Source organism: Engraulis encrasicolus, chromosome 5, assembly GCF_034702125.1.
Source record: "Engraulis encrasicolus isolate BLACKSEA-1 chromosome 5, IST_EnEncr_1.0, whole genome shotgun sequence".
Lineage (NCBI taxonomy): Eukaryota > Metazoa > Chordata > Actinopteri > Clupeiformes > Engraulidae > Engraulis > Engraulis encrasicolus.
Window position 1 is genome coordinate 10,050,246 of NC_085861.1, and position 9,788 is coordinate 10,060,033.

At 42.0% G+C, this 9,788-nt stretch overlaps 1 long non-coding RNA gene across 1 annotated transcript; it reads left to right on the top strand.

Annotated features, from left to right (window-relative positions):
* The first annotated feature begins 348 nt into the window (after window positions 1-348).
* On the top strand, window positions 349-1,961 carry LOC134448303 (uncharacterized). The gene is made up of 3 exons (XR_010034727.1): window positions 349-471; window positions 1,075-1,167; window positions 1,762-1,961. It is a non-coding gene; the product is annotated as an uncharacterized LOC134448303 (long non-coding RNA).
* The last annotated feature ends 7,827 nt before the right edge of the window (window positions 1,962-9,788 follow it).

A 9,788-nucleotide genomic window follows, 5' to 3' on the forward strand; every position in this document is an offset into this window, starting at 1 on the left:
AAGCTTTTGACCCTAAGCAAGCCCTTTACTGGCATGCTGTACTGCTTTTATCTGCCATGTACATAGTTTTGGAAATGCATATTAAGCTCCCATTAAGCTCCCATAAGACCAATAGCAATCTGAGATGGCCACCTGACCCAGTCACAATATATGATGTGTATGCGTCTCTCTGTAGCCTATGTTTTCTGCGACATCTTGCTGACAATACATACACATTGCAGGTATACAAATTAACAGAGAGATTGAGAAGAGACACATGGGGGAGGTAAATAAGTGCTTACTCACGCTGTCACTTAATGGTTTGTGATATTTGGATTTTTTTATACAGATTCAGGATGCACTCCGGCATATAACAACAATTCCACTAGAGCAGCGTTTCATGGAGAAACTGGACCAAAACTGACCACATTGATGAAGGCTGAAGGAGGAGCGGGCACTAAGTTCAAACCATTTTTGGACAAGTTGACTCAGGTTTGTTGTGCTTGTGCAGCTTTTGGCCAGTTACCTTTGTGGTGAAATCCAGACTCAATCCAAAGTATTGGAAGTGGGACCTTCACCTAGCAAACTTGGGGGGGGGGGGGGGGGGGGGGGGAGGGGGGGGGGAGGGGGGGGGGGGGGGGGGGGGGGGGGTGGGGGGGGGGGGGGGGGGGGGTGGGGGGGGGGGGGGGGGGGGGGGGGGGTACTCTCAAGCTGCTCAGTCCCACATCCAAGTTTGTATTGAGTCTGAAATACATCAATAAATGGTACATACATAGTTTTCTGATGTACTTCATGAAATGACACAAGGCAGTACATTTTAACAGTTTTTAAGGCATTACTTACTTATTACTAGTTTTTACCCCATAAAGAATTTTATCCAGCTGCATTGCCTCTTTTTCTCTGTATATCGAGTGTTGGCACTTTTGCTACGTTGTAACTCGTGTAACTCAATGCATCGGTTGACCAGGCAACATTACATGCATTTTCTTCTTCACACGTATCTTCTCACGTAAATACATAATAACGCCTAGGGCTACAGGTACCATGCTTTGAAAAACACAGACATAGTGAAATGTTTTGTTCTTGAGTCCACAGATGGGAAGCATTGATGACCGCCGGGATACAGTAATCCGTGCCCTCATTGTCTATCTTGGAGAGGAAGAGGAGGATCTTTTTGAAGATTGACAGGTAAATAGGGTATATGTCATACGGCCCTGCCTCCTGTTTTAAAGGCACAGTCCACCGTACTTACATGTGGTGTTCTCTGAATTGAGACAAGCTACTTTCTGTGCTTCCAGTCTGTCAGGTGTGGTTTTAATCCTGTTTGCATTTACATGTTTCTAGCTCCATCATGGCTGTTGGTATTTTGCGAGGCTTAAGTTAAATGAAGCCATAGTCTTCCACGATTTCCCAGTTTACATACGTTTATATGCCCAGTTAAACAAAAGAAAATGCAGTCACACAAAATGAAACGTGCTGATTTTCTATGCTCTAAGGTCACATTGATGCCTTCACTCCTATTTGTGGTATTTAACTAAATTAATTAAAACCTTTGTTGTGTGTGACTGGTCATGTGTCTCTCAATCAACATGATTTATCTGAAGTCCTTTGCAAAATGAAGTGAGTTAAGGAAAAAGTGGGTGAATTGTGTCATGAGCTATGCGCAGATGGTCATTCCGCAGTCTTTCAGTAGGCCTACTGTAGTTTGTGAGCAATGATGAATTCACCACACACACTCCATGAAAAACAAATCTTTTTTAATTTCTTGTATTTTGTATGCAGGGCCACCCTGGCAGTGACATTACTCAACACCTCCTGAAGATCCTGGTTGAACGTGGTTCTACAGAGAGCGCATCCATCCTCCTTGAAGGAAAGGAGTTTCTGCAAGGAAGCGGTAATGCTCCCAAAGATTATTCTTAATTGAGCATTCCATAAAAACACTGCGCTACACATTCGTGACCTTTCAGAAAAAAATCTGGACCTCGATGGACTCATACTCTCTACAAAGATCGCAGGTTGGAAGTCCAAGTTGAATGCCTTAAAAGCCACGCATAACGCGCGCGCGTGCGCACACACACACACACACACACACACACACACACACACACACACACACACACACACACACACACACACAATGCGTTAAGCAAAAGTTGGACTTTTATTGACTTTTATGCAGTATTCTATAAAGTTTAACCTTTTAGATAGAGTTGTAAATTTGAAACTTTTCCATGATATTCTCTTTTTCAGAAAGGAGCTGTAGACATTTCCTTAAGTTTCTTTTCTTTTTTGTATATTTAAGAAAGTTAACAGGACCAGTCTTCAGTGTGTGAAGTTTTTAAAAAGTGAAGTGAAAGATTTTGCCATTTTAAAACAGCCTTTCAATGTTTGTATTCTTGGGTGAATTATAGTAAAATAAAAAAAAATGGTTAAGAACCTGTTTTTGTGATTTCATATGTAACACAATTGATTAATATTTATTTAATAATATTGATATTAAAATGTGAAAATAATCATTCATATTTAGGTATTATATTCAATTATTTTTTACCTGATTCTGATGAGTAAAAACATTGATCGTTTTCAGTAAATTTTACTTGATTCTCAAGTGTGATTTTTACCTGATTGTGGTGGGTGAAAAGAGAGAGGTCATTTTCAGTAAATTGTACGCATTATCGGCATGTAAAATTTTATCAAAAAAAGTGAGTGCGATTTCTTACTGAGATTTTTTTAAGTAAATTTTATGAGCCATTTTTTTGAGTGCATCCACCCGACAGATCTAATAGTGCGGCTGAGAGATCAAATAAAATGGGAAGACTTGGCTCAGCCATGATCAGTGCAGGCATGCATCATTTCACTTCACTAAGGGGAGGTCTGGTCTGTCTCTGTGTCTGCCTGTCTCAAAGCCCCGTTGGGGAAATCAATAAGACACAGTGTAGGCATTTAGACAGACCTCCTTCTACGCTTACCATGAAGCATATCATGCCTATCGAGCCGCGCCTCGCCTGGATAACAGGCGGTGAAGCATGACAAAGGCATTTAACACCAAATGTATCAGCAACAGTTTGACTGGTGTGACTAAGGACCAGTATTTATCATATCAACCTGATCTTAAAGGAGAATTCCGGCCAGTTTGGATTCATATCCCATCTTGGGTGGACCCAGGGAAAAAGGATGAAAGGGGAAACCGCGAGAAATTTTCATGCGTGCTGCGCAAAGTTGTTCAATGTGCGCTCCTTCCAGGAGTCATGTGACAACGTGACGTCACAAAACTGCGCTTCGCTAGTGAGAAATCAATCTGCGAGAAAACAACAACACAGGACATGGAAATGTGTGAATTAGGTTCCTTTGGCTCGTCTTTGGTGGACAAAAATAAAATGGATTACTATGAAGTATCACTTTGGCGAACCATTTTGCGGACGTAGTTGGAAGGCGGAAGCTGAGAGAGGTAGGTGCGCCACTTTTGAAAACTCCTGTTGTATCGTACCTGTGCTACCTAATGGAACTGTGAACCACTAGATCGACTTGTATGGACCCACACACCACGGCCAAATCGTTCAAAAGGGTTTTAATACACGCTAGGAGCTTTAAAACAGGTCAAATACCTGCCCGACGGGCCAGGGTTTAACCGAAAACAGCGCAATTGAACAACTTTGCGCAGCACGCATGAAAATTTCTCGCGGTTTCCCCTTTCATCCTTTTCCCTGGGTCCACCCAAGATGGGATATGAATCCAAACTGGCCGGAATTCTCCTTTAAGTCAGGTATAAAAAAGGAAATGTTTCCCCGGTGAAATCAGGTAATACTAAATGACTTTCCCGGATGCCAGGTCCCGACAGGACAAAGAGTGATTCACTTAACTGGCTGTCCATTTAGGGGAACTGAACCTGGATCCAGGAACAATGATTGTGTGTGCGTGTGTGTGTGTGTGTGTGTGTGTGTGTGTGTGTGTGTGTGTGTGTGTGTGTGTGTGTGTGTGTGTGTGTGTGTGTGTGTGTGTGTGTGTGTGTGTGTGAGTGTGTGCGTTTGTGCGTTTGTGCGTGCACATGCGCGTATGTATGCATGTGTGGCTGAGTGTGTGTATGTATAGGCCTACTAAGTTCCTTTTTTTTTGATCAAATGTTTTTTTATTTTTCAGATATATACAGTCCCATGAGAAAGTTTGGGCGCCCTTTTGGAAAATCATTACATCGGTTTATTTCTCGTTGAGCTTTTAGAGTAGCAACTTCATTTGAACATATGTTAAACTGTAGGGAAAGAGAAACATTTCAGCAGTGGAAGAATTTTCATAGGTGTTACAGAAACAATTTTATGTGGATTTAAACAAAAATTGGCGTGCGCATAAATATGGGCACCCCAAAGAAGGTATACCATTAATATGAAGTAGAGCTCACCTTTGCTGATCTAATGGCCTGTGGATACTTGCTATACAAGAAGACAAGTTCCAACTGCTACTGAATAGCGGCCAATTATTCTATCCAGAACCTCTCTAATTCAGTCAGGTTACTCATTTGTCTTCTTTAGACATCCTGGTTCAAAAAAATCCATTCTTTTTCAATAATGGTGATAGCTCAAGATTGGTATGACCACTTGAACATTCTTTTGAAAAATCTGCTATTTGAAAGCAATTAGTGTGGCCCTCAACTGTAATAAGTTTTGCAGTGTGTATGCGAGCCATGCAGACCTATAGCAGGGTATACTTAAGGCCAGATGTCATAGAATTTATGTGTGCATTTTTTGCCATGTCCACCTCCCATTGTTAAGGTCAAATAACTCTAGCTCAGTCTCATCTGACTACAGTATGATTTCCCAAAATGCTTTTAGCTTGTCCAGATAAGCTTTCGGCATAAGTTTAGCAACTTATTTCTGATGGATACACAGGAAAGCCTTTTTATGCATCACCCATCCAATGAGATTTTGCCTTGTGAAAAGCATATGGGGAAAGACCCATGTCTAAGTCTGCACTATCAGCAGCTATGGTCTTGTAGTTCTATGGAGGTGTTCTGTAGTAGTGTAACCATTGTTACCATCCTTTACCCATGCCTTTTTAACTATTTTTCAGCATACTACATTTTCCTTTCAGGAGTACCATTCCTGTGACTTTCCATGCTTTCCACTCAAATGGATTTCCATTTCTGGGTTTGGAGAAACATTGTCCAAGACTTCCATATTAATTTTGTTTACCTTTCTCATTATTCATAGTAATGCATTATCTTTGTTTGAAGTCTGCAAAGAGTTGTTCAGAGCCCACTATATTGCCACTCTCCCAGATAGAATTTAGGACAAGCCTAGTCTGCTATTATGTATGGTAAATAAATTTTAATGACTAATCACTGCTGTCTTAGTGACTGAAGGGATTCCAAAGGTACACTGTGCAGGAAATGGTCAAAAAAGGTACTGCAACTATGCTGCTCATTGAAACTGGGCTGCCTATTGCCAAATCTGATCTTCACATGATAGTTTACTAAGTAATAAACTAATATTTTCTAGTATGGTCCAAGTACAGTCATTTTTGCAGCTAAAAATGGCTATTTCTGGAAATTCAAAATGGCAGACCATGGAGAAGATCCCCCTTTCATGTATGAAAAGTGCAATTTTCCCAGTCATAATGAATACTTAGAATTTCATGGTGTTGGTAAATATTCATGAAAAAGGTAACATTAGTGAATGGGTAGCATGGATTCTGGAAATAAACAACTAAAAATCTCACACAGTGTCCCTTTAAAACCAGTTTGTGCTGCAAAGGTGAGCTCTACTTCATATTAATGGTATACCTTCTTTGGGGTGTCCATATTTATGCACGCGCATATTTTTTGTTTAAATCCACATAAAATTGTTTCTGTAACACCTATGAAAATTCTTCCACTGTTGAAATGTTTCTCTTTCCCTAAAATTTAACATATGTTAACATGAAGTTGCTACTTTAAAAGATCAAGGAGAAATAACCATTGAGATAAATAGAATGGAGGCCAAAATTATATTTCATTGTATATACTGTCAATGGAAATAACCCAATGTAATGATTTTCCAAAAGGGTGCCCAAACTTTCTTATGGCACTGTATGTACAACACAAGGTATGAAAAAGAGCCTGCATTAGAGACAAACAACAAAAAGAATCAACATCACACACCCATTACTTTCCCACCCCACCCACCCCCATGGCGACCCCCACTATAGTAAGTTCCTAATGTTCCTGTTAATGATGCTTTTAAATGCCATTCATATTGGCATGGTAATGTTCTCTGTGAGCTTCATCAATAATGACAGTATACAAACAGGCATGCCAATAAAGCAAACTGAATTGCAAATTGAATTAAAGCAAATTGAATTATATTGAACCACACTGATCACAGGCACAATGCTTTGTCACTGTTGGTCATTATATGAAGTAAGCCTTAAAAGCCATAAATCCTTACAAGCTCAGGTGAAGTGGTGAAGTGTTGTTTGTTCTTTCAGGACAGGAACACTGGGCCCTTCTCAAAACCTAAGACAGTGTACTTCCAAGTGTATCAGCCTAATTAGTCACACCCAGTGATTGGATACTCTTTATCAGTCAAACCCAGTGATTGGATATTCCGTAGAGTTCACCAAAGAGTATCCAATCACTGGGCGTGACTAATTAGGCTGATATACTTGGAAGTGCACTGTCCTAGGTTTTGAGAAGGGCCCACTGTGTTTGTGATTGTGAATGGCGATGAAAGACCTTTCTCTGTTATCTGTCCACTCTAATGAATATTGACCCGTTAAGGCACGGTGTTATAAATTTGCTGTTACCAGAATTTCAAAGACCAAGTCGTAGTGCATTACTAATGGCCCTGTGTTATGTAATAGTATTGTAGGACTATAGTATTTAACTCTTCATTGATTATTACAGCATGCCACTGGAGATACGACTTGCACTACGGGGCTACAGCAACAAAAAACTTCAAATAGTGTTTCCAAAGCTTTTTACCAAAGTTGTTCCAGTGGTGCATGTACTCGTAAACAGGGCAACAAGGCATCGTGACAATGTGCGCGAATAACACGCCGATTTGAACCGTCTGTCGAGTGTGTGCGCCACGACTTTGCATGTTACAGTAACTCGTGCTCTGAAACGCCCTTTAACAGATTAGGGTGGTTTTGGTCTGGGCACAAAACTGCTTTTCTGCTGTGTTGTAAAGTACAGCTGAACAAGAACATGCGTGGCACCAGCAGATGGAATGCACTAGTGTAAAATAATGCACCTTTTCATGATGCAAGCTTGAAACAAGGCAAAAGACACCATGGCTATGTTTACATGAGACATTTAATTAAGAATTTACTGACTTTAATTCTGAATAAAGCTTAATTACGCTTTGAAAACGTCATGTAAACACCTCTTAATTCGGAATTCAAGGAAAGATCAGAGGAAACTCGACAGAACTATTTAATTCGGAATTATTCATTCGGAATTAAAAACATCATGTAAACGTAGTGCATGCCACCTTCCAAGGGTTATTACTGCACTTAACAAGTTCAGAGGTGAGAACCGCTCTACTGTATGTGAGAGATATCTCTCTCCTTCCAACCAGGGGTGAGTACCTTGACCACATTATTGTCAACCATGGTAACAATTTAGTTGGTTGTGCAATTCAATTTCCCATTATCAACCTACAAAGTTTAGCAAATACACTTTCAAGAATCAGCGCGCTACGCCCCCCACATAGGGCTTCCATGCCCATGGGGACCCGGATTCAAATCCAGCCTAGGTAATCTCCCAATCCCACCCAATATCTCTCTCCCATTGGTTTCCTGTTTCCATGCTCAACTGTCCTGAGTAAATAAAGTCTAAAACACCCCCCAAAGTCTAAAATTCCCCCAAAAAGCAAAAAAAAAACAAAAACAAAAAAACAGGACAAAAGGCCAGAAAAAAATGGAAAATGCTTTGAGCTCATCTGTAGTAGGCTTACATTGAGACAATACACTTCAAGGAGTGAATACTCTCCCAAAGGTATTTCTGTATGCAATTGCTGATGGAAATGAGTCTGCTGGTTTACCAGAGCTGCTCGGCTGCTGTCCGTGGTGCTGAAACCTTATTAGCTGTTGCTACTACAGGAATCCTGCCGCCTTATGGAATAAGGTTGTTTTTCAAAACTCATGCAAATGTCTTGGTTCAAATGTTTGAAAGAAGAGGGCATTGAATGTGTGTCACTCCACTGTTCGACACAACAGAGTTGGTATATATTAGTGACGCCATTTTAAAATGTCAAATAAAGACATGGTTGACTTATCTTGACATCCGATGCATGGCAGACGTGCGCTAATTGCAATGGATGGGAAGATATAGGCCTACAGTTTATATTTACATTGCCGGTAACAGAACGGGGCGTGGGGGGGTGGGTCGGGGTACTCCTTTGCTCACTGTAGCAAGGCTAATTAAATGTTATGTCACGCTGTTGTGCTGACATGGAAGGAAAATGGTGGCAGGCAAGCCAAGCACACGAGGGGACTTAATTGTGGAGGAGGAGACGACGCATATCAGTGTCATTTTGAGCCATGTCGTCCATAATTGGGCATTTCCTTGTGAAGGCTGGCGGAGGGGGAGGGAAGGGGACGGAGGGGACCCTTGATGTGCATGCAATGTGAATGTTTTTCACTTCTCTCCCTAAACTGACTGATTTCGGCTGCCACAGAGTCCCCCCACTGAGAGGACAACAGAAATGAGACAGGGGAGCAGCGAGGCATAATTGATTCCCACAGGCCAGACTGAAAGTGCGCTTGTTAATGAAAAAACATGGAGGATTGTGGGAAAGAAGAAATTGCAGATGCTCCATGCTGTAAGAAGAAACAGCACAAACTGGTGATAATTAGCTGAGGGCTTGTGTGGAAAGCTGTGTGGAACTAACAATGGCACAGGCACACTCACAGGAGTCCCAATTGTGACTTGAATGAAAAGTGCAAGCTGGGAGAGGTGGCTTGGCAAAGGGGAGAGCTTACATGTATGACGTTTTTTAAGACCTACTGTATATCTTGATGTTGTAACTTGTTATAATGTAAATGGAATGGACTGCATTTATATAGCGCCTTTCCATGCCTTCAAGCACTCAAAGCGCTTTACATTGCCTCACATTCACCCATTCACATTCACATTCACACACCGGTGGCCGTGGCTGCCACGCAGGGTACCACCCTGCCACCAGGAGCAACTTGGGGTTAAGTATCTTGCTCAAGGACACAACGATGGAGTCAGGTCGAGCGGCGCTTGAACCTGCAACCTTTGGGTTGCCGAACGGCTCCTCTACCACCTGAGCTACCAGCGCCCCGCACAATAATGTGGAGTCATGGGAATTTTTTTTCTCCTCATCCTCACCCGATGAATACTGTACTTGTAGTACTTTGTTGGGGCGCCGCCCTGGCGGTTGCCGCTACCCTTAATTTCCCCCTGGTGATTAATAAAGTTACTCTTACTCTTACTATTACTAGCTATGAACATTTGACCGCTTTTTTTGCGGCATCTACTATTCATTTCTTCGACAGCTTAAAAAAATCTCCTGCTGATGCCTCAAGATCCCGCCCCCCTTAGTGACAGTGTCACAGGGGCAAGCCTCGGCCACACAGCGCCTGTCGTATAGTACAGGGGTCCGTATCTCGAAAGCGTCTTTGCTAACGACGGTAGCAACGTCCTTCGTAAGAGCGACTCAACTCTCTCTCGACAGCGACACTCACCACTAAATCCAAGGGAATGGTAAGACGGTCTTAAGGCGGTCTTAAGACGGTTAGCAACGACAAGAATCGAGAAACGGACCCCAGGCCTGGGCCCGGGCCTGAGTTTGGCATCCATGGTGTGCAAT